The 23,826-nt window shown below is 44.1% G+C and overlaps 8 non-coding genes across 8 annotated transcripts; all 8 read right to left on the bottom strand.

The window, feature by feature from the left end:
* Positions 1 to 2,418: 2,418 nt before the first annotated feature.
* On the bottom strand, positions 2,419 to 2,490 carry TRNAE-UUC (transfer RNA glutamic acid (anticodon UUC)). The gene has a single exon. It is a non-coding gene; the product is annotated as a tRNA-Glu (tRNA).
* A 2,888-nt stretch (positions 2,491 to 5,378) lies between these two features.
* TRNAE-UUC (transfer RNA glutamic acid (anticodon UUC)) lies at positions 5,379 to 5,450 on the bottom strand. The gene has a single exon. It is a non-coding gene; the product is annotated as a tRNA-Glu (tRNA).
* Positions 5,451 to 8,337: 2,887 nt separating this feature from the next.
* On the bottom strand, positions 8,338 to 8,410 carry TRNAE-UUC (transfer RNA glutamic acid (anticodon UUC)). The gene has a single exon. It is a non-coding gene; the product is annotated as a tRNA-Glu (tRNA).
* A 2,888-nt stretch (positions 8,411 to 11,298) lies between these two features.
* Positions 11,299 to 11,370, bottom strand: TRNAE-UUC (transfer RNA glutamic acid (anticodon UUC)). The gene has a single exon. It is a non-coding gene; the product is annotated as a tRNA-Glu (tRNA).
* A 2,887-nt stretch (positions 11,371 to 14,257) lies between these two features.
* On the bottom strand, positions 14,258 to 14,329 carry TRNAE-UUC (transfer RNA glutamic acid (anticodon UUC)). The gene has a single exon. It is a non-coding gene; the product is annotated as a tRNA-Glu (tRNA).
* A 2,884-nt stretch (positions 14,330 to 17,213) lies between these two features.
* TRNAE-UUC (transfer RNA glutamic acid (anticodon UUC)) lies at positions 17,214 to 17,285 on the bottom strand. The gene has a single exon. It is a non-coding gene; the product is annotated as a tRNA-Glu (tRNA).
* Positions 17,286 to 20,162: 2,877 nt separating this feature from the next.
* TRNAE-UUC (transfer RNA glutamic acid (anticodon UUC)) lies at positions 20,163 to 20,234 on the bottom strand. Its single transcript has one exon. It is a non-coding gene; the product is annotated as a tRNA-Glu (tRNA).
* Positions 20,235 to 23,115: 2,881 nt separating this feature from the next.
* On the bottom strand, positions 23,116 to 23,187 carry TRNAE-UUC (transfer RNA glutamic acid (anticodon UUC)). The gene has a single exon. It is a non-coding gene; the product is annotated as a tRNA-Glu (tRNA).
* Positions 23,188 to 23,826: the final 639 nt, after the last annotated feature.

The raw sequence follows: 23,826 nt of genomic DNA, 5'->3' as shown, positions 1-23,826 counted from the left end.
CCGACTCCAGTCCTGACACTGGATTGGTTCAAACAGAGAAGAAACAGCTCAGAAGTAGTCTGTGTTGTTCCCAGGTACCTGCATCTTCACAGAGTGACTGCCAGGGGGCAGCACAGCCAAAGCACTCACAGCCCACAAGGCTACAAATCATCAATCGGATGTCAGCAGCCTTGTCAGAGGCGCAGAGACTAGTAATTCCACAATATTTTGGGACAGCAGAGGAAGAAGCAAGTGCTGAGCTGAAGTGGTCACTGCTGTTTTGTCACAACACCAGACATATGTTCTTAAAAGCATGTAAGCGCACATTCTTAGGCATTCTCGGTCGTCTTCTCCCTTTCTGACATTATACCAATTGTATACACCCGAATGGAGAAAAGTTAAAATATAAGGTACTAGGAATATGCGCCAAAGGAAGGCAAATTAAACATTTCAAGTACAAATATTACCATATTTATTGATGTAAAATGTAAACAAGTTAGACTGAAAATATGTGTGTGTGTTTACAAAGGATGTCTGAAGTGTATGCTGTGAGGTCAGGTTGCAGTTCACTACTTGCACTTGTGCCTTTCACAAGCATGAGTACCCAGTTACACTAATGTCTGCTCTGACTTGTTATTCTGAGAGTCATGTGCTAAAGGGGGGCTTCCAACCTAGTTTGAGGGACCAGAGTACGAATGCCCCAGGGCACAGGAAGTACACAGTCCTCATTGATACAACTGTGGCCCAGTAACTTCTGACTGCCCTTTGACCCCACAGACTGGCACATATATGTCATCAGACTATAGCACCGTGGTACATATGCACACATGTGCATGTACACGTCAGCCAGTTTTTTATTCATTTATGTGCTAATACTGTTCAGCATCAGGATGTGATGTCGAAGGAGACTGGTAGAGAGCGCCGAAGTCTCTGGTATTTCAAGACAAAACTAGAGACCTTTTCACACTCATATACTGCTCCAGGCAGATCTTCCACTGCAAATGCAAGTTATATGAGTCCAGCTGAAAACTGTTTAAATTTGGGTACTTGCTTTAGTCAAATGTTACCATTTGCAACTCACAAAAAAAAAGCAAAGGGCAATTTCATACATTAACACTTTGGTAAAGTCGTTCTTTCACACCGTACATTTCCGTAAGTTTCTCTCTCCTTGTAAGTTATCCGGTGTGAAGGCCAAGTGGAGTCAGGTCCACACTGTGCATCTTACAGTTGTGTAGCCAGAGTAGAGAGGTGTCCACACAGACACAGGACGTAGACAACACCTGTGTGTAGCATCAAGTGTCCCCAGCAACGCCTTTAGAATAATGTATAGATGCCCCCAAACCGCAGAAACCACGAGGGGAATGAAAAGAGGAAGAGACGGGTTATGTCAGAGATACAAATGGTTTCCTGCTCAAGACCTGCAATAAATTTAAACAAAAGTATTATTACAAACATTCCAGGTCCTACCGATATTGGAACTCAGATTGCTGGATTCAGAGTCCAGAGTGCTAATCATTACACAATGGAACCAACGTCCACGATCCTCAACCCTAGGAGTCCTGAAGCAGTGTTAGTCACCACCTACTGTCTATCGCTTGAATTCGTTCACACTGTAAATCAAACATGACAAATCCAACAGCACAACTAAAATGTGTATTTCACAAGTAATAACATAAAAACAGAAATATACTTTTGCTGATGCAGAAACAAAGAAAACGTCTCGTCTGATGCTTCGAAATCTCCATTTAGCATGGCCCCTTAACTAACCACCAAGAGTCTTTGCACGGCTGGGAACCTTTGTAAAAGAGTCAGTGGGTCACTGTGAATGCAGCAGATCTTCACCCCTGTATTTCTTACAAAGAAGCAGAGTTTTATTCCAGGTACAGGAGGCATCTCTGGTGTCTGATACTACCGGTAGTGTTCAGCCTACCCTCTCTGAGAGAGCAGCAGTGAGGGTACAAAGCACACTGGTTGCAAAATGTGGACACTGCAAACAACAGCTGCAATATCACAGATGATATAAAACACATAAAGTACTCAAGTCTTATACTAGATACAACACAGCAGGGAAATCATGTCATAAAACAAATGATGAACCCACAGTATGGAAGGGGCAGGTAATAAAATGTGAATTTCCCATGGTGGGACCACAGTCAATTGCTGCCTTCTTCTCTGTGCCCCGGTCTCTTTATATAATCTGTACTTTTTGTTGTGCAATAAAAGAAAAACAAGGAATAACCCTTCATAGTATTAATGTACAGGTCAAGGGCTGGGGAGAGAGGGCAGTAGATCTGGGAGTCGGTGTAAACCTCTGACGGCATTAGATGGAAGCAGAAGACAAAGCAAGTGACATTTATGTGCATTTTAGGTGCATTTAGGTTTATAGAAAAAAACTGAGAAAGATTAAAATGTCTGAGTAGTGAAAAAAAAAAAATGGAGTTCCCATACCGGGAGTTGAACCCGGGCTGCCTGGGTGAAAACCAGGAATCCTAACCGCTAGACCATATGGGAACTGTGAACTCATCATACAGCTCAGTGTATGTGAGGTGTCTCCTAGGTCACAGTGCATTCCGTACACTGAGAGTTATATTCTTCTTCTCAGTAGTACACAATCAATTGGGGTAACAGACACTTCACTTCTGACAAAAGAGAAGGAATGACCAGAAGTCATCATTTCTGCCACAACCTGTCAGGTCTCATTATTTACAACCTTAGAGCTTCAACGCCTACACAAAGCCCAGGACACGGAGGACAGCAGCAGTCCCTGCATTCACTATTACTAACCCCTCCCCTTGAGCCAGACAAAGCCACGCCCCATCCGTAGGACACTCCTGGGTTTCCTCACCAGACTGATGGCCCCACAGACCCCTCTCCAGTTATCTTCCAGCTGCTTCCTTGACGACACTCCCCTGCACCTGTCACAGGCTCCAGGCTGCCCTCCTGGGGCTCGAGTTATACTCCTTCGCTATCTACTAACAGCACCGACTCCAGTCCTGACACTGGATTGGTTCAAACAGAGAAGAAACAGCTCAGAAGTAGTCTGTGTTGTTCCCAGGTACCTGCATCTTCACAGAGTGACTGCCAGGGGGCAGCACAGCCAAAGCACTCACAGCCCACAAGGCTACAAATCATCAATCGGATGTCAGCAGCCTTGTCAGAGGTGCAGAGACTAGTAATTCCACAATATTTTGGGACAGCAGAGGAAGAAGCAAGTGCTGAGCTGAAGTGGTCACTGCTGTTTTGTCACAACACCAGACATATGTTCTTAAAAGCATGTAAGCGCACATTCTTAGGCATTCTCGGTCGTCTTCTCCCTTTCTGACATTATACCAATTGTATACACCCGAATGGAGAAAAGTTAAAATATAAGGTACTAGGAATATGCGCCAAAGGTAGGCAAATTAAACATTTCAAGTACAAATATTACCATATTTATTGATGTAAAATGTAAACAAGTTAGACTGAAAATATGTGTGTGTGTTTACAAAGGATGTCTAAAGTGTATGCTGTGAGGTCAGGTTGCAGTTCACTACTTGCACTTGTGCCTTTCACAAGCGTGAGTACCCAGTTACACTAATGTCTGCTCTGACTTGTTATTCTGAGAGTCATGTGCTAAAGGGGAGCTTCCATCCTAGTTTGAGGGACCAGAGTACGAATGCCCCAGGGCACAGGAAGTACACAGTCCTCATTGATACAACTGTGGCCCAGTAACTTCTGACTGCCCTTTGACCCCACAGACTGGCACATATATGTCATCAGACTATAGCACCGTGGTACATATGCACACATGTTCATGTACACGTCAGCCAGTTTTTTATTCATTTATGTGCTAATACTGTTCAGCATCAGGATGTGATGTCGAAGGAGACTGGTAGAGAGCGCCGAAGTCTCTGGTATTTCAAGACAAAACTAGAGACCTTTTCACACTCATATACTGCTCCAGGCAGATCTTCCACTGCAAATGCAAGTTATATGAGTCCAGCTGAAAACTGTTTAATTTTGGGTACTTGCTTTAGTCAAATGTTACCATTTGCAACTCACAAAAAAAAAGCAAAGGGCAATTTCATACATTAACACTTTGGTAAAGTCGTTCTTTCACACCGTACATTTCCGTAAGTTTCTCTCTCCTTGTAAGTTATCCGGTGTGAAGGCCAAGTGGAGTCAGGTCCACACTGTGCATCTTACAGTTGTGTAGCCAGAGTAGAGAGGTGTCCACACAGACACAGGACGTAGACAACACCTGTGTGTAGCATCAAGTGTCCCCAGCCACGCCTATAGAATAATGTATAGATGCCCCCAAACCGCAGAAACCACGAGGGGAATGAAAAGAGGAAGAGACGGGTTATGTCAGAGATACAAATGGTTTCCTGCTCAAGACCTGCAATAAATTAAAACAAAAGTATTATTACAAACATTCCAGGTCCTACCGATATTGGAACTCAGATTGCTGGATTCAGAGTCCAGAGTGCTAATCATTACACGATGGAACCAACGTCCACGATCCCCAACCCTAGGAGTCCTGAAGCAGTGTCAGTCACCACCTACTGTCTATCGCTTGAATTCGTTCACACTGTAAATCAAACATGACAAATCCAACAGCACAACTAAAATGTGTATTTCACAAGTAATAACATAAAAACAGAAATATACTTTTGCTGATGCAGAAACAAAGAAAACGTCTCGTCTGATGCTTCGAAATCTCCATTTAGCATGGCCCCTTAACTAACCACCAAGAGTCTTTGCACGGCTGGGAACCTTTGTAAAAGAGTCAGTGGGTCACTGTGAATGCAGCAGATCTTCACCCCTGTATTTCTTACAAAGAAGCAGAGTTTTATTCCAGGTACAGGAGGCATCTCTGGTGTCTGATACTACCGGTAGTGTTCAGCCTACCCTCTCTGAGAGAGCAGCAGTGAGGGTACAAAGCACACTGGTTGCAAAATGTGGACACTGCAAACAACAGCTGCAATATCACAGATGATATAAAACACATAAAGTACTCAAGTCTTATACTAGATACAACACAGCAGGGAAATCATGTCATAAAACAAATGATGAACCCACAGTATGGAAGGGGAAGGTAATAAAATGCGAATTTCCCATGGTGGGACCACAGTCAATTGCTGCCTTCTTCTCTGTGCCCCGGTCTCTTTATATAATCTGTACTTTTTGTTGTGCAATAAAAGAAAAACAAGGAATAACCCTTCATAGTATTAATGTACAGGTCAAGGGCTGGGGAGAGAGGGCAGTAGATCTGGGGGTCGGTGTAAACCTCTGACGGCATTAGATGGAAGCAGAAGACAAAGCAAGTGACATTTATGTGCATTTTAGGTGCATTTAGGTTTATAGAAAAAAACTGAGAAAGATTAAAATGTCTGAGTAGTGAAAAAAAAAAAATGGAGTTACCATACCGGGAGTTGAACCCGGGCCGCCTGGGTGAAAACCAGGAATCCTAACCGCTAGACCATATGGGAACTGTGCACTCATCATACAGCTCAGTGTATGTGAGGTGTCTCCTAGGTCACACTGCATTCCGTACACTGAGAGTTATATTCTTCTTCTCAGTAGTACACAATCAATTGGGGTAACAGACACTTCACTTCTGACAAAAGAGAAGGAATGACCAGAAGTCATCATTTCTGCCACAACCTGTCAGGTCTCATTATTTACAACCTTAGAGCTTCTACACATACACAGAGCCCAGGACACGGAGGACACCAGCAGTCCCTGCATTCACTACTACTAACCCCTCCCCTTGAGCCAGACAAAGCCACGCCCCATCCGTAGGACACTCCTGGGTTTCCTCACCAGACTGATGGCCCCACAGACCCCTCTCCAGTTATCTTCCAGCTGCTTCCTTGACGACACTCCCCTGCACCTGTCACAGGCTCCAGGCTGCCCTCCTGGGGCTCGAGTTATACTCCTTCTCTATCTACTAACAGCACCGACTCCAGTCCTGACACTGGATTGGTTCAAACAGAGAAGAAACAGCTCAGAAGTAGTCTGTGTTGTTCCCAGGTACCTGCATCTTCACAGAGTGACTGCCAGGGGGCAGCACAGCCAAAGCACTCACAGCCCACAAGGCTACAAATCATCAATCGGATGTCAGCAGCCTTGTCAGAGGCGCAGAGACTAGTAATTCCACAATATTTTGGGACAGCAGAGGAAGAAGCAAGTGCTGAGCTGAAGTGGTCACTGCTGTTTTATCACAACACCAGACATATGTTCTTAAAAGCACGTAAGCGCACATTCTTAGGCATTCTCGGTCGTCTTCTCCCTTTCTGACATTATACCAATTGTATACACCCGAATGGAGAAAAGTTAAAATATAAGGTACTAGGAATATGCGCCAAAGGTAGGCAAATTAAACATTTCAAGTACAAATATTACCATATTTATTGATGTAAAATGTAAACAAGTTAGACTGAAAATATGTGTGTGTGTTTACAAAGGATGTCTAAAGTGTATGCTGTGAGGTCAGGTTGCAGTTCACTACTTGCACTTGTGCCTTTCACAAGTGTGAGTACCCAGTTACACTAATGTCTGCTCTGACTTGTTATTCTGAGAGTCATGTGCTAAAGGGGGGCTTCCACCCTAGTTTGAGGGACCAGAGTACGAATGCCCCAGGGCACAGGAAGTACACAGTCCTCGTTGATACAACTGTGGCCCAGTAACTTCTGACTGCCCTTTGACCCCACAGACTGGCACATATATGTCATCAGACTATAGCACCGTGGTACATATGCACACATGTGCATGTACACGTCAGCCAGTTTTTTATTCATTTATGTGCTAATACTGTTCAGCATCAGGATGTGATGTCGAAGGAGACTGGTGGAGAGCGCCGAAGTCTCTGGTATTTCAAGACAAAACTAGAGACCTTTTCACACTCATATACTGCTCCAGGCAGATCTTCCACTGCAAATGCAAGTTATATGAGTCCAGCTGAAAACTGATTAATTTTGGGTACTTGCTTTAGTCAAATGTTACCATTTGCAACTCACAAAAAAAAAGCAAAGGGCAATTTCATACATTAACACTTTGGTAAAGTCGTTCTTTCACACCGTACATTTCCGTAAGTTTCTCTCTCCTTGTAAGTTATCCGGTGTGAAGGCCAAGTGGAGTCAGGTCCACACTGTGCATCTTACAGTTGTGTAGCCACAGTAGAGAGGTGTCCACACAGACACAGGACGTAGACAACACCTCTGTGTAGCATCAAGTGTCCCCAGCAACGCCTATAGAATAATGTATAGATGCCCCCAAACCGCAGAAACCACGAGGGGAATGAAAAGAGGAAGAGACGGGTTATGTCAGAGATACAAATGGTTTCCTGCTCAAGACCTGCAATAAATTTAAACAAAAGTATTATTACAAACATTCCAGGTCCTACCGATATTGGAACTCAGATTGCTGGATTCAGAGTCCAGAGTGCTAATCATTACACGATGGAACCAACGTCCACGATCCTCAACCCTAGGAGTCCTGAAGCAGTGTCAGTCACCACCTACTGTCTATCGCTTAAATTCGTTCACACTGTAAATCAAACATGACAAATCCAACAGCACAACTAAAATGTGTATTTCACAAGTAGTAACATAAAAACAGAAATATACTTTTGCTGATGCAGAAACAAAGAAAACGTCTCGTCTGATGCTTCGAAATCTCCATTTAGCATGGCCCCTTAACTAACCACCAAGAGTCTTTGCACGGCTGGGAACCTTTGTAAAAGAGTCAGTGGGTCACTGTGAATGCAGCAGATCTTCACCCCTGTATTTCTTACAAAGAAGCAGAGTTTTATTCCAGGTACAGGAGGCATCTCTGGTGTCTGATACTACCGGTAGTGTTCAGCCTACCCTCTCTGAGAGAGCAGCAGTGAGGGTACAAAGCACACTGGTTGCAAAATGTGGACACTGCAAACAACAGCTGCAATATCACAGATGATATAAAACACATAAAGTACTCAAGTCTTATACTAGATACAACACAGCAGGGAAATCATGTCATAAAACAAATGATGAACCCACAGTATGGAAGGGGCAGGTAATAAAATGTGAATTTCCCATGGTGGGACCACAGTCAATTGCTGCCTTCTTCTCTGTGCCCCGGTCTCTTTATATAATCTGTACTTTTTGTTGTGCAATAAAAGAAAAACAAGGAATAACCCTTCATAGTATTAATGTACAGGTCAAGGGCTGGGGAGAGAGGGCAGTAGATCTGGGGGTCGGTGTAAACCTCTGACGGCATTAGATGGAAGCAGAAGAAAAAGCAAGTGACATTTATTAAGACTTTAGGTGCATTTAGGTTTATAGAAAAAAACTGAGAAAGATTAAAATGTCTGAGTAGTGAAAAAAAAAAATGGAGTTCCCATACCGGGAGTTGAACCCGGGGCCGCCTGGGTGAAAACCAGGAATCCTAACCGCTAGACCATATGGGAACTGTGATCTCATCATACAGCTCAGTGTATGTGAGGTGTCTCATAGGTCACAGTGCATTCCGTACACTGAGAGTTATATTCTTCTTCTCAGTAGTACACAATCAATTGGGGTAACAGACACTTCACTTCTGACAAAAGAGAAGGAATGACCAGAAGTCATCATTTCTGCCACAACCTGTCAGGTCTCATTATTTACAACCTTAGAGCTTCTACACCTACACAGAGCCCAGGACACGGAGGACAGCAGCAGTCCCTGCATTCACTATTACTAACCCCTCCCCTTGAGCCAGACAAAGCCATGCCCCATCCGTAGGACACTCCTGGGTTTCCTCACCAGACTGATGGCCCCACAGACCCCTCTCCAGTTATCTTCCAGCTGCTTCCTTGATGACACTCCCCTGCACCTGTCACAGGCTCCAGGCTGCCCTCCTGGGGCTCGAGTTATACTCCTTCTCTATCTACTAACAGCACCGACTCCAGTCCTGACACTGGATTGGTTCAAACAGAGAAGAAACAGCTCAGAAGTAGTCTGTGTTGTTCCCAGGTACCTGCATCTTCACAGAGTGACTGCCAGGGGGCAGCACAGCCAAAGCACTCACAGCCCACAAGGCTACAAATCATCAATCGGATGTCAGCAGCCCTGTCAGAGGCGCAGAGACTAGTAATTCCACAATATTTTGGGACAGCAGAGGAAGAAGCAAGTGCTGAGCTGAAGTGGTCACTGCTGTTTTGTCACAACACCAGACATATGTTCTTAAAAGCATGTAAGCGCACATTCTTAGGCATTCTCGGTCGTCTTCTCCCTTTCTGACATTATACCAATTGTATACACCCGAATGGAGAAAAGTTAAAATATAAGGTACTAGGAATATGCGCCAAAGGTAGGCAAATTAAACATTTCAAGTACAAATATTACCATATTTATTGATGTAAAATGTAAACAAGTTAGACTGAAAATATGTGTGTGTGTTTACAAAAGATGTCTAAAGTGTATGCTGTGAGGTCAGGTTGCAGTTCACTACTTGCACTTGTGCCTTTCACAAGCATGAGTACCCAGTTACACTAATGTCTGCTCTGACTTGTTATTCTGAGAGTCATGTGCTAAAGGGGGGCTTCCAACCTAGTTTGAGGGACCAGAGTACGAATGCCCCAGGGCACAGGAAGTACACAGTCCTCATTGATACAACTGTGGCCCAGTAACTTCTGACTGCCCTTTGACCCCACAGACTGGCACATATATGTCATCAGACTATAGCACCGTGGTACATATGCACACATGTGCATGTACACGTCAGCCAGTTTTTTATTCATTTATGTGCTAATACTGTTCAGCATCAGGATGTGATGTCGAAGGAGACTGGTAGAGAGCGCCGAAGTCTCTGGTATTTCAAGACAAAACTAGAGACCTTTTCACACTCATATACTGCTCCAGGCAGATCTTCCACTGCAAATGCAAGTTATATGAGTCCAGCTGAAAACTGTTTAAATTTGGGTACTTGCTTTAGTCAAATGTTACCATTTGCAACTCACAAAAAAAAAGCAAAGGGCAATTTCATACATTAACACTTTGGTAAAGTCGTTCTTTCACACCGTACATTTCCGTAAGTTTCTCTCTCCTTGTAAGTTATCCGGTGTGAAGGCCAAGTGGAGTCAGGTCCACACTGTGCATCTTACAGTTGTGTAGCCAGAGTAGAGAGGTGTCCACACAGACACAGGACGTAGACAACACCTGTGTGTAGCATCAAGTGTCCCCAGCAACGCCTTTAGAATAATGTATAGATGCCCCCAAACCGCAGAAACCACGAGGGGAATGAAAAGAGGAAGAGACGGGTTATGTCAGAGATACAAATGGTTTCCTGCTCAAGACCTGCAATAAATTTAAACAAAAGTATTATTACAAACATTCCAGGTCCTACCGATATTGGAACTCAGATTGCTGGATTCAGAGTCCAGAGTGCTAATCATTACACGATGGAACCAACGTCCACGATCCTCAACCCTAGGAGTCCTGAAGCAGTGTTAGTCACCACCTACTGTCTATCGCTTGAATTCGTTCACACTGTAAATCAAACATGACAAATCCAACAGCACAACTAAAATGTGTATTTCACAAGTAATAACATAAAAACAGAAATATACTTTTGCTGATGCAGAAACAAAGAAAACGTCTTGTCTGATGCTTCGAAATCTCCATTTAGCATGGCCCCTTAACTAACCACCAAGAGTCTTTGCACGGCTGGGAACCTTTGTAAAAGAGTCAGTGGGTCACTGTGAATGCAGCAGATCTTCACCCCTGTATTTCTTACAAAGAAGCAGAGTTTTATTCCAGGTACAGGAGGCATCTCTGGTGTCTGATACTACCGGTAGTGTTCAGCCTACCCTCTCTGAGAGAGCAGCAGTGAGGGTACAAAGCACACTGGTTGCAAAATGTGGACACTGCAAACAACAGCTGCAATATCACAGATGATATAAAACACATAAAGTACTCAAGTCTTATACTAGATACAACACAGCAGGGAAATCATGTCATAAAACAAATGATGAACCCACAGTATGGAAGGGGCAGGTAATAAAATGCGAATTTCCCATGGTGGGACCACAGTCAATTGCTGCCTTCTTCTCTGTGCCCCGGTCTCTTTATATAATCTGTACTTTTTGTTGTGCAATAAAAGAAAAACAAGGAATAACCCTTCATAGTATTAATGTACAGGTCAAGGGCTGGGGAGAGAGGGCAGTAGATCTGGGGGTCGGTGTAAACCTCTGACAGCATTAGATGGAAGCAGAAGACAAAGCAAGTGACATTTATGTGCATTTTAGGTGCATTTAGGTTTATAGAAAAAAACTGAGAAAGATTAAAATGTCTGAGTAGTGAAAAAAAAAAAATGGAGTTCCCATACCGGGAGTTGAACCCGGGCTGCCTGGGTGAAAACCAGGAATCCTAACCGCTAGACCATATGGGAACTGTGAACTCATCATACAGCTCAGTGTATGTGAGGTGTCTCCTAGGTCACAGTGCATTCCGTACACTGAGAGTTATATTCTTCTTCTCAGTAGTACACAATCAATTGGGGTAACAGACACTTCACTTCTGACAAAAGAGAAGGAATGACCAGAAGTCATCATTTCTGCCACAACCTGTCAGGTCTCATTATTTACAACCTTAGAGCTTCTACACCTACACAAAGCCCAGGACACTGAGGACAGCAGCAGTCCCTGCATTCACTATTACTAACCCCTCCCCTTGAGCCAGACAAAGCCACGCCCCATCCGTAGGACACTCCTGGGTTTCCTCACCAGACTGATGGCCCCACAGACCCCTCTCCAGTTATCTTCCAGCTGCTTCCTTGACGACACTCCCCTGCACCTGTCACAGGCTCCAGGCTGCCCTCCTGGGGCTCGAGTTATACTCCTTCTCTATCTACTAACAGCACCGACTCCAGTCCTGACACTGGATTGGTTCAAACAGAGAAGAAACAGCTCAGAAGTAGTCTGTGTTGTTCCCAGGTACCTGCATCTTCACAGAGTGACTGCCAGGGGGCAGCACAGCCAAAGCACTCACAGCCCACAAGGCTACAAATCATCAATCGGATGTCAGCAGCCTTGTCAGAGGCGCAGAGACTAGTAATTCCACAATATTTTGGGACAGCAGAGGAAGAAGCAAGTGCTGAGCTGAAGTGGTCACTGCTGTTTTGTCACAACACCAGACATATGTTCTTAAAAGCATGTAAGCGCACATTCTTAGGCATTCTCGGTCGTCTTCTCCCTTTCTGACATTATACCAATTGTATACACCCGAATGGAGAAAAGTTAAAATATAAGGTACTAGGAATATGCGCCAAAGGTAGGCAAATTAAACATTTCAAGTACAAATATTACCATATTTATTGATGTAAAATGTAAACAAGTTAGACTGAAAATATGTGTGTGTGTTTACAAAGGATGTCTAAAGTGTATGCTGTGAGGTCAGGTTGCAGTTCACTACTTGCACTTGTGCCTTTCACAAGCGTGAGTACCCAGTTACACTAATGTCTGCTCTGACTTGTTATTCTGAGAGTCATGTGCTAAAGGGGAGCTTCCATCCTAGTTTGAGGGACCAGAGTACGAATGCCCCAGGGCACAGGAAGTACACAGTCCTCATTGATACAACTGTGGCCCAGTAACTTCTGACTGCCCTTTGACCCCACAGACTGGCACATATATGTCATCAGACTATAGCACCGTGGTACATATGCACACATGTTCATGTACACGTCAGCCAGTTTTTTATTCATTTATGTGCTAATACTGTTCAGCATCAGTATGTGATGTCGAAGGAGACTGGTGGAGAGCGCCGAAGTCTCTGGTATTTCAAGACAAAACTAGAGACCTTTTCACACTCATATACTGCTCCAGGCAGATCTTCCACTGCAAATGCAAGTTATATGAGTCCAGCTGAAAACTGTTTAATTTTGGGTACTTGCTTTAGTCAAATGTTACCATTTGCAACTCACAAAAAAAAAGCAAAGGGCAATTTCATACATTAACACTTTGGTAAAGTCGTTCTTTCACACCGTACATTTCCGTAAGTTTCTCTCTCCTTGTAAGTTATCCGGTGTGAAGGCCAAGTGGAGTCAGGTCCACACTGTGCATCTTACAGTTGTGTAGCCAGAGTAGAGAGGTGTCCACACAGACACAGGACGTAGACAACACCTGTGTGTAGCATCAAGTGTCCCCAGCAACGCCTTTAGAATAATGTATAGATGCCCCCAAACCGCAGAAACCACGAGGGGAATGAAAAGAGGAAGAGACGGGTTATGTCAGAGATACAAATGGTTTCCTGCTCAAGACCTGCAATAAATTTAAACAAAAGTATTATTACAAACATTCCAGGTCCTACCGATATTGGAACTCAGATTGCTGGATTCAGAGTCCAGAGTGCTAATCATTACACGATGGAACCAACGTCCACGATCCTCAACCCTAGGAGTCCTGAAGCAGTGTTAGTCACCACCTACTGTCTATCGCTTGAATTCGTTCACACTGTAAATCAAACATGACAAATCCAACAGCACAACTAAAATGTGTATTTCACAAGTAATAACATAAAAACAGAAATATACTTTTGCTGATGCAGAAACAAAGAAAACGTCTCGTCTGATGCTTCGAAATCTCCATTTAGCATGGCCCCTTAACTAACCACCAAGAGTCTTTGCACGGCTGGGAACCTTTGTAAAAGAGTCAGTGGGTCACTGTGAATGCAGCAGATCTTCACCCCTGTATTTCTTACAAAGAAGCAGAGTTTTATTCCAGGTACAGGAGGCATCTCTGGTGTCTGATACTACCGGTAGTGTTCAGCCTATCCTCTCTGAGAGAGCAGCAGTGAGGGTACAAAGCACACTGGTTGCAAAATGTGGACACTGCAAACAACAGCTGCAATATCACAGATGATATAAAACACATAAAGTACTCAAGTCTTATACTAGATACAACACAGCAGGGAAATCATGTCATAAAACAAATGATGAACCCACAGTATGGAAGGGGCAGGTAATAAAATGCGAATTTCCCATGGTGGGACCACAGTCAATTGCTGCCTTCTTCTCTGTGCCCCGGTCTCTTTATATAATCTGTACTTTTTGTTGTGCAATAAAAGAAAAACAAGGAATAACCCTTCATAGTATTAATGTACAGGTCAAGGGCTGGGGAGAGAGGGCAGTAGATCTGGGGGTCGGTGTAAACCTCTGACGGCATTAGATGGAAGCAGAAGACAAAGCAAGTGACATTTATGTGCATTTTAGGTGCATTTAGGTTTATAGAAAAAAACTGAGAAAGATTAAAATGTCTGAGTAGTGAAAAAAAAAAATGGAGTTCCCATACCGGGAGTTGAACCCGGGCTGCCTGGGTGAAAACCAGGAATCCTAACCGCTAGACCATACGGGAACTGTGAACTCATCATACAGCTCAGTGTATGTGAGGTGTCTCCTAGGTCACAGTGCATTTCGTACACTGAGAGTTATATTCTTCTTCTCAGTAGTACACAATCAATTGGGGTAACAGACACTTCACTTCTGACAAAAGAGAAGGAATGACCAGAAGTCATCATTTCTGCCACAACCTGTCAGGTCCCATTATTTACAACCTTAGAGCTTCTACACCTACACAAAGCCCAGGACACGGAGGACAGCAGCAGTCCCTGCATTCACTATTACTAACCCCTCCCCTTGAGCCAGACAAAGCCACGCCCCATCCGTAGGACACTCCTGGGTTTCCTCACCAGACTGATGGCCCCACAGACCCCTCTCCAGTTATCTTCCAGCTGCTTCCTTGACGACACTCCCCTGCACCTGTCACAGGCTCCAGGCTGCCCTCCTGGGGCTCGAGTTATACTCCTTCTCTATCTACTAACAGCACCGACTCCAGTCCTGACACTGGATTGGTTCAAACAGAGAAGAAACAGCTCAGAAGTAGTCTGTGTTGTTCCCAGGTACCTGCATCTTCACAGAGTGACTGCCAGGGGGCAGCACAGCCAAAGCACTCACAGCCCACAAGGCTACAAATCATCAATCGGATGTCAGCAGCCTTGTCAGAGGCGCAGAGACTAGTAATTCCACAATATTTTGGGACAGCAGAGGAAGAAGCAAGTGCTGAGCTGAAGTGGTCACTGCTGTTTTGTCACAACACCAGACATATGTTCTTAAAAGCATGTAAGCGCACATTCTTAGGCATTCTCGGTCGTCTTCTCCCTTTCTGACATTATACCAATTGTATACACCCGAATGGAGAAAAGTTAAAATATAAGGTACTAGGAATATGCGCCAAAGGTAGGCAAATTAAACATTTCAAGTACAAATATTACCATATTTATTGATGTAAAATGTAAACAAGTTAGACTGAAAATATGTGTGTGTGTTTACAAAGGATGTCTAAAGTGTATGCTGTGAGGTCAGGTTGCAGTTCACTACTTGCACTTGTGCCTTTCACAAGCGTGAGTACCCAGTTACACTAATGTCTGCTCTGACTTGTTATTCTGAGAGTCATGTGCTAAAGGGGAGCTTCCATCCTAGTTTGAGGGACCAGAGTACGAATGCCCCAGGGCACAGGAAGTACACAGTCCTCATTGATACAACTGTGGCCCAGTAACTTCTGACTGCCCTTTGACCCCACAGACTGGCACATATATGTCATCAGACTATAGCACCGTGGTACATATGCACACATGTTCATGTACACGTCAGCCAGTTTTTTATTCATTTATGTGCTAATACTGTTCAGCATCAGGATGTGATGTCGAAGGAGACTGGTAGAGAGCGCCGAAGTCTCTGGTATTTCAAGACAAAACTAGAGACCTTTTCACACTCATATACTGCTCCAGGCAGATCTTCCACTGCAAATGCAAGTTATATGAGTCCAGCTGAAAACTGTTTAATTTTGGGTACTTGCTTTAGTCAAATGTTACCATTTGCAACTCACAAAAAAAAAGCAAAGGGCAATTTCATACATTAACACTTTGGTAAAGTCGTTCTTTCACACCGTACATTTCCGTAAGTTTCTCTCTCCTTGTAAGTTATCCGGTGTGAAGGCCAAGTGGAGTCAGGTCCACACTGTGCATCTTACAGTTGTGTAGCCAGAGTAGAGAGGTGTCCACACAGACACAGGACGTAGACAACACCTGTGTGTAGCATCAAGTGTCCCCAGCCACGCCTATAGAATAATGCATAGATGCCCCCAAACCGCAGAAACCACGAGGGGAATGAAAAGAGGAAGAGACGGGTTATGTCAGAGATACAAATGGTTTCCTGCTCAAGACCTGCAATAAATTAAAACAAAAGTATTACAAACATTCCAGGTCCTACCGATATTGGAACTCAGATTGCTGGATTCAGAGTCCAGAGTGCTAATCATTACACAATGGAACCAACGTCCACGATCCCCAACCCTAGGAGTCCTGAAGCAGTGTCAGTCACCACCTACTGTCTATCGCTTGAATTCGTTCACACTGTAAATCAAACTTGACAAATCCAACAGCACAACTAAAATGTGTATTTCACAAGTAATAACATAAAAACAGAAATATACTTTTGCTGATGCAGAAACAAAGAAAACGTCTCGTCTGATGCTTCGAAATCTCCATTTAGCATGGCCCCTTAACTAACCACCAAGAGTCTTTGCACGGCTGGGAACCTTTGTAAAAGAGTCAGTGGGTCACTGTGAATGCAGCAGATCTTCACCCCTGTATTTCTTACAAAGAAGCAGAGTTTTATTCCAGGTACAGGAGGCATCTCTGGTGTCTGATACTACCGGTAGTGTTCAGCCTACCCTCTCTGAGAGAGCAGCAGTGAGGGTACAAAGCACACTGGTTGCAAAATGTGGACACTGCAAACAACAGCTGCAATATCACAGATGATATAAAACACATAAAGTACTCAAGTCTTATACTAGATACAACACAGCAGGGAAATCATGTCATAAAACAAATGATGAACCCACAGTATGGAAGGGGCAGGTAATAAAATGCGAATTTCCCATGGTGGGACCACAGTCAATTGCTGCCTTCTTCTCTGTGCCCCGGTCTCTTTATATAATCTGTACTTTTTGTTGTGCAATAAAAGAAAAACAAGGAATAACCCTTCATAGTATTAATGTACAGGTCAAGGGCTGGGGAGAGAGGGCAGTAGATCTGGGGGTCGGTGTAAACCTCTGACGGCATTAGATGGAAGCAGAAGACAAAGCAAGTGACATTTATGTGCATTTTAGGTGCATTTAGGTTTATAGAAAAAAAATGAGAAAGATTCAAATGTCTGAGTAGTGAAAAAAAAAAATGGAGTTCCCATACCGGGAGTTGAACCCGGGCCGCCTGGGTGAAAACCAGGAATCCTAACCGCTAGACCATATGGGAACTGTGAAATCAGCATACAGCTCAGTGTATGTGAGGTGTCTCCTAGGTCACACTGCATTCCGTACACTGAGAGTTATATTCTTCTTCTCAGTAGTACACAATCAATTGGGGTAACAGACACTTCACTTCTGACAAAAGAGAAGGAATGACCAGAAGTCATCATTTCTGCCACAACCTGTCAGGTCTCATTATTTACAACCTTAGAGCTTCTACACCTACACAGAGCCCAGGACACGGAGGACAGCAGCAGTCCCTGCATTCACTATTACTAACCCCTCCCCTTGAGCCAGACAAAGCCACGCCCCATCCGTAGGACACTCCTGGGTTTCCTCACCAGACTGATGGCCCCACAGACCCCTCTCCAGTTATCTTCCAGCTGCTTCCTTGACGACACTCCCCTGCACCTGTCACAGGCTCCAGGCTGCCCTCCTGGGGCTCGAGTTATACTCCTTCTCTATCTACTAACAGCACCGACTCCAGTCCTGACACTGGATTGGTTCAAACAGAGAAGAAACAGCTCAGAAGTAGTCTGTGTTGTTCCCAGGTACCTGCATCTTCACAGAGTGACTGCCAGGGGGCAGCACAGCCAAAGCACTCACAGCCCACAAGGGTACAAATCATCAATCGGATGTCAGCAGCCTTGTCAGAGGCGCAGAGACTAGTAATTCCACAATATTTTGGGACAGCAGAGGAAGAAGCAAGTGCTGAGCTGAAGTGGTCACTGCTGTTTTGTCACAACACCAGACATATGTTCTTAAAAGCATGTAAGCGCACATTCTTAGGCATTCTCGGTCGTCTTCTCCCTTTCTGACATTATACCAATTGTATACACCCGAATGGAGAAAAGTTAAAATATAAGGTACTAGGAATATGCGCCAAAGGTAGGCAAATTAAACATTTCAAGTACAAATATTACCATATTTATTGATGTAAAATGTAAACAAGTTAGACTGAAAATATGTGTGTGTGTTTACAAAGGATGTCTAAAGTGTATGCTGTGAGGTCAGGTTGCAGTTCACTACTTGCACTTGTGCCTTTCACAAGTGTGAGTACCCAGTTACACTAATGTCTGCTCTGACTTGTTATTCTGAGAGTCATGTGCTAAAGGGGGGCTTCCACCCTAGTTTGAGGGACCAGAGTACGAATGCCCCAGGGCACAGGAAGTACACAGTCCTCGTTGATACAACTGTGGCCCAGTAACTTCTGACTGCCCTTTGACCCCACAGACTGGCACATATATGTCATCAGACTATAGCACCGTGGTACATATGCACACATGTGCATGTACACGTCAGCCAGTTTTTTATTCATTTATGTGCTAATACTGTTGAGCATCAGGATGTGATGTCGAAGGAGACTGGTGGAGAGCGCCGAAGTCTCTGGTATTTCAAGACAAAACTAGAGACCTTTTCACACTCATATACTGCTCCAGGCAGATCTTCCACTGCAAATGCAAGTTATATGAGTCCAGCTGAAAACTGTTTTATTTTGGGTACTTGCTTTAGTCAAATGTTACCATTTGCAACTCACAAAAAAAAAGCAAAGGGCAATTTCATACATTAACACTTTGGTAAAGTCGTTCTTTCACACCGTACATTTCCGTAAGTTTCTCTCTCCTTGTAAGTTATCCGGTGCGAAGGCCAAGTGGAGTCAGGTCCACACTGTGCATCTTACAGTTGTGTAGCCAGAGTAGAGAGGTGTCCACACAGACACAGGACGTAGACAACACCTGTGTGTAGCATCAAGTGTCCCCGGCAACGCCTATAGAATAATGTATAGATGCCCCCAAACCGCAGAAACCACGAGGGGAATGAAAAGAGGAAGAGACGGGTTATGTCAGAGATACAAATGGTTTCCTGCTCAAGACCTGCAATAAATTAAAACAAAAGTATTATTACAAACATTCCAGGTCCTACCGATATTGGAACTCAGATTGCTGGATTCAGAGTCCAGAGTGCTAATCATTACACGATGGAACCAACGTCCACGATCCTCAACCCTAGGAGTCCTGAAGCAGTGTCAGTCACCACCTACTGTCTATCGCTTGAATTCGTTCACACTGTAAATCAAACATGACAAATCCAACAGCACAACTAAAATGTGTATTTCACAAGTAATAACATAAAAACAGAAATATACTTTTGCTGACGCAGAAACAAAGAAAACGTCTCGTCTGATGCTTCGAAATCTCCATTTAGCATGGCCCCTTAACTAACCACCAAGAGTCTTTGCACGGCTGGGAACGTTTGTAAAAGAGTCAGTGGGTCACTGTGAATGCAGCAGATCTTCACCCCTGTATTTCTTACAAAGAAGCAGAGTTTTATTCCAGGTACAGGAGGCATCTCTGGTGTCTGATACTACCGGTAGTGTTCAGCCTACCCTCTCTGAGAGAGCAGCAGTGAGGGTACAAAGCACACTGGTTGCAAAATGTGGACACTGCAAACAACAGCTGCAATATCACAGATGATATAAAACACATAAAGTACTCAAGTCTTATACTAGATACAACACAGCAGGGAAATCATGTCATAAAACAAATGATGAACCCACAGTATGGAAGGGGCAGGTAATAAAATGCGAATTTCCCATGGTGGGACCACAGTCAATTGCTGCCTTCTTCTCTGTGCCCCGGTCTCTTTATATAATCTGTACTTTTTGTTGTGCAATAAAAGAAAAACCTTCATAGTATTAATGTACAGGTCAAGAACTGGGGAGAGAGGGCAGTAGATCTGGGGTTATGTGTAAACCTCTGACGGCATTAGATGGAAGCAGAAGACAAAGCAAGTGACATTTATTAAGACTTTAGGTGCATTTAGGTTTATAGAAAAAAACTGAGAAAGATTAAAATGTCTGAGTAGTGAAAAAAAAAAAATGGAGTTCCCATACCGGGAGTTGAACCCGGGCCGCCTGGGTGAAAACCAGGAATCCTAACTGCTAGACCATATGGGAACTGTGAACTCATCATACAGCTCAGTGTATGTGAGGTGTCTCCTAGGTCACACTGCATTCCGTACACTGAGAGTTATATTCTTCTTCTCAGTAGTACACAATCAATTGGGGTAACAGACACTTCACTTCTGACAAAAGAGAAGGAATGACCAGAAGTCATCATTTCTGCCACAACCTGTCAGGTCTCATTATTTACAACCTTAGAGCTTCTACACCTACACAGAGCCCAGGACACGGAGGACAGCAGCAGTCCCTGCATTCACTATTACTAACCCCTCCCCTTGAGCCAGACAAAGCCACGCCCCATCCGTAGGACACTCCTGGGTTTCCTCACCAGACTGATGGCCCCACAGACCCCTCTCCAGTTATCTTCCAGCTGCTTCCTTGACGACACTCCCCTGCACCTGTCACAGGCTGCCCTCCTGGGGCTCGAGTTATACTCCTTCTCTATCTACTAACAGCACCGACTCCAGTCCTGACACTGGATTGGTTCAAACAGAGAAGAAACAGCTCAGAAGTAGTCTGTGTTGTTCCCAGGTACCTGCATCTTCACAGAGTGACTGCCAGGGGGCAGCACAGCCAAAGCACTCACAGCCCACAAGGCTACAAATCATCAATCGGATGACAGCAGCCCTGTCAGAGGCGCAGAGACTAGTAATTCCACAATATTTTGGGACAGCAGAGGAAGAAGCAAGTGCTGAGCTGAAGTGGTCACTGCTGTTTTGTCACAACACCAGACATATGTTCTTAAAAGCATGTAAGCGCACATTCTTAGGCATTCTCGGTCGTCTTCTCCCTTTCTGACATTATACCAATTGTATACACCCGAATGGAGAAAAGTTAAAATATAAGGTACTAGGAATATGCGCCAAAGGTAGGCAAATTAAACATTTCAAGTACAAATATTACCATATTTATTGATGTAAAATGTAAACAAGTTAGACTGAAAATATGTGTGTGTGTTTACAAAGGATGTCTAAAGTGTATGCTGTGAGGTCAGGTTGCAGTTCACTACTTGCACTTGTGCCTTTCACAAGTGTGAGTACCCAGTTACACTAATGTCTGCTCTGACTTGTTATTCTGAGAGTCATGTGCTAAAGGGGGGCTTCCACCCTAGTTTGAGGGACCAGAGTACGAATGCCCCAGGGCACAGGAAGTACACAGTCCTCATTGATACAACTGTGGCCCAGTAACTTCTGACTGCCCTTTGACCCCACAGACTGGCACATATATGTCATCAGACTATAGCACCGTGGTACATATGCACACATGTGCATGTACACGTCAGCCAGTTTTTTATTCATTTATGTGCTAATACTGTTCAGCATCAGGATGTGATGTCGAAGGAGACTGGTGGAGAGCGCCGAAGTCTCTGGTATTTCAAGACAAAACTAGAGACCTTTTCACACTCATATACTGCTCCAGGCAGATCTTCCACTGCAAATGCAAGTTATATGAGTCCAGCTGAAAACTGTTTAATTTTGGGTACTTGCTTTAGTCAAATGTTACCATTTGCAACTCACAAAAAAAAAGCAAAGGGCAATTTCATACATTAACACTTTGGTAAAGTCGTTCTTTCACACCGTACATTTCCGTAAGTTTCTCTCTCCTTGTAAGTTATCCGGTGTGAAGGCCAAGTGGAGTCAGGTCCACACTGTGCATCTTACAGTTGTGTAGCCAGAGTAGAGAGGTGTCCACACAGACACAGGACGTAGACAACACCTGTGTGTAGCATCAAGTGTCCCCAGCAACGCCTATAGAATAATGTATAGATGCCCCCAAACCGCAGAAACCACGAGGGGAATGAAAAGAGGAAGAGACGGGTTATGTCAGAGATACAAATGGTTTCCTGCTCAAGACCTGCAATAAATTTAAACAAAAGTATTATTACAAACATTCCAGGTCCTACCGATATTGGAACTCAGATTGCTGGATTCAGAGTCCAGAGTGCTAATCATTACACGATGGAACCAACGTCCACGATCCTCAACCCTAGGAGTCCTGAAGCAGTGTCAGTCACCACCTACTGTCTATCGCTTGAATTCGTTCACACTGTAAATCAAACATGACAAATCCAACAGCACAACTAAAATGTGTATTTCACAAGTAATAACATAAAAACAGAAATATACTTTTGCTGATGCAGAAACAAAGAAAACGTCTCGTCTGATGCTTCGAAATCTCCATTTAGCATGGCCCCTTAACTAACCACCAAGAGTCTTTGCACGGCTGGGAACCTTTGTAAAAGAGTCAGTGGGTCACTGTGAATGCAGCAGATCTTCACCCCTGTATTTCTTACAAAGAAGCAGAGTTTTATTCCAGGTACAGGAGGCATCTCTGGTGTCTGATACTACCGGTAGTGTTCAGCCTACACTCTCTGAGAGAGCAGCAGTGAGGGTACAAAGCACACTGGTTGCAAAATGTGGACACTGCAAACAACAGCTGCAATATCACAGATGATATAAAACACATAAAGTACTCAAGTCTTATACTAGATACAACACAGCAGGGAAATCATGTCATAAAACAAATGATGAACCCACAGTATGGAAGGGGCAGGTAATAAAATGCGAATTTCCCATGGTGGGACCACAGTCAATTGCTGCCTTCTTCTCTGTGCCCCGGTCTCTTTATATAATCTGTACTTTTTGTTGTGCAATAAAAGAAAAACAAGGAATAACCCTTCATAGTATTAATGTACAGGTCAAGGGCTGGGGAGAGAGGGCAGTAGATCTGGGGGTCGGTGTAAACCTCTGACGGCATTAGATGGAAGCAGAAGACAAAGCAAGTGACATTTATTAAGACTTTAGGTGCATTTAGGTTTATAGAAAAAAACTGAGAAAGATAAAAATGTCTGAGTAGTGAAAAAAAAAAAATGGAGTTCCCATACCGGGAGTTGAACCCGGGCCGCCTGGGTGAAAACCAGGAATCCTAACCGCTAGACCATATGGGAACTGTGCACTCATCATACAGCTCAGTGTATGTGAGGTGTCTCCTAGGTCACAATGCATTCCGTACACTGAGAGTTATATTCTTCTTCTCAGTAGTACACAATCAATTGGGGTAACAGACACTTCACTTCTGACAAAAGAGAAGGAATGACCAGAAGTCATCATTTCTGCCACAACCTGTCAGGTCTCATTATTTACAACCTTAGAGCTTCTACACATACACAGAGCCCAGGACACGGAGGACACCAGCAGTCCCTGCATTCACTACTACTAACCCCTCCCCTTGAGCCAGACAAAGCCACGCCCCATCCGTAGGACACTACTGGGTTTCCTCACCAGACTGATGGCCCCACAGACCCCTCTCCAGTTATCTTTCAGCTGCTTCCTTGACGACACTCCCCTGCACCTGTCACAGGCCCAAGGCTGTCCTCCTGGGGCTCGAGTTATACTCCTTCTCTATCTACTAACAGCACCGACTCCAGTCCTGACACTGGATTGGTTCAAACAGAGAAGAAACAGCTCAGAAGTAGTCTGTGTTGTTCCCAGGTACCTGCATCTTCACAGAGTGACTGCCAGGGGGCAGCACAGCCAAAGCACTCACAGCCCACAAGGCTACAAATCATCAATCGGATGTCAGCAGC

The sequence above is a fragment of the Pleurodeles waltl genome, unplaced genomic scaffold, assembly GCF_031143425.1.
Source record: "Pleurodeles waltl isolate 20211129_DDA unplaced genomic scaffold, aPleWal1.hap1.20221129 scaffold_39, whole genome shotgun sequence".
Lineage (NCBI taxonomy): Eukaryota > Metazoa > Chordata > Amphibia > Caudata > Salamandridae > Pleurodeles > Pleurodeles waltl.
Note: the sequence above shows the minus strand (reverse complement) of the source record. Positions and strands in the feature narration are given on the sequence as shown.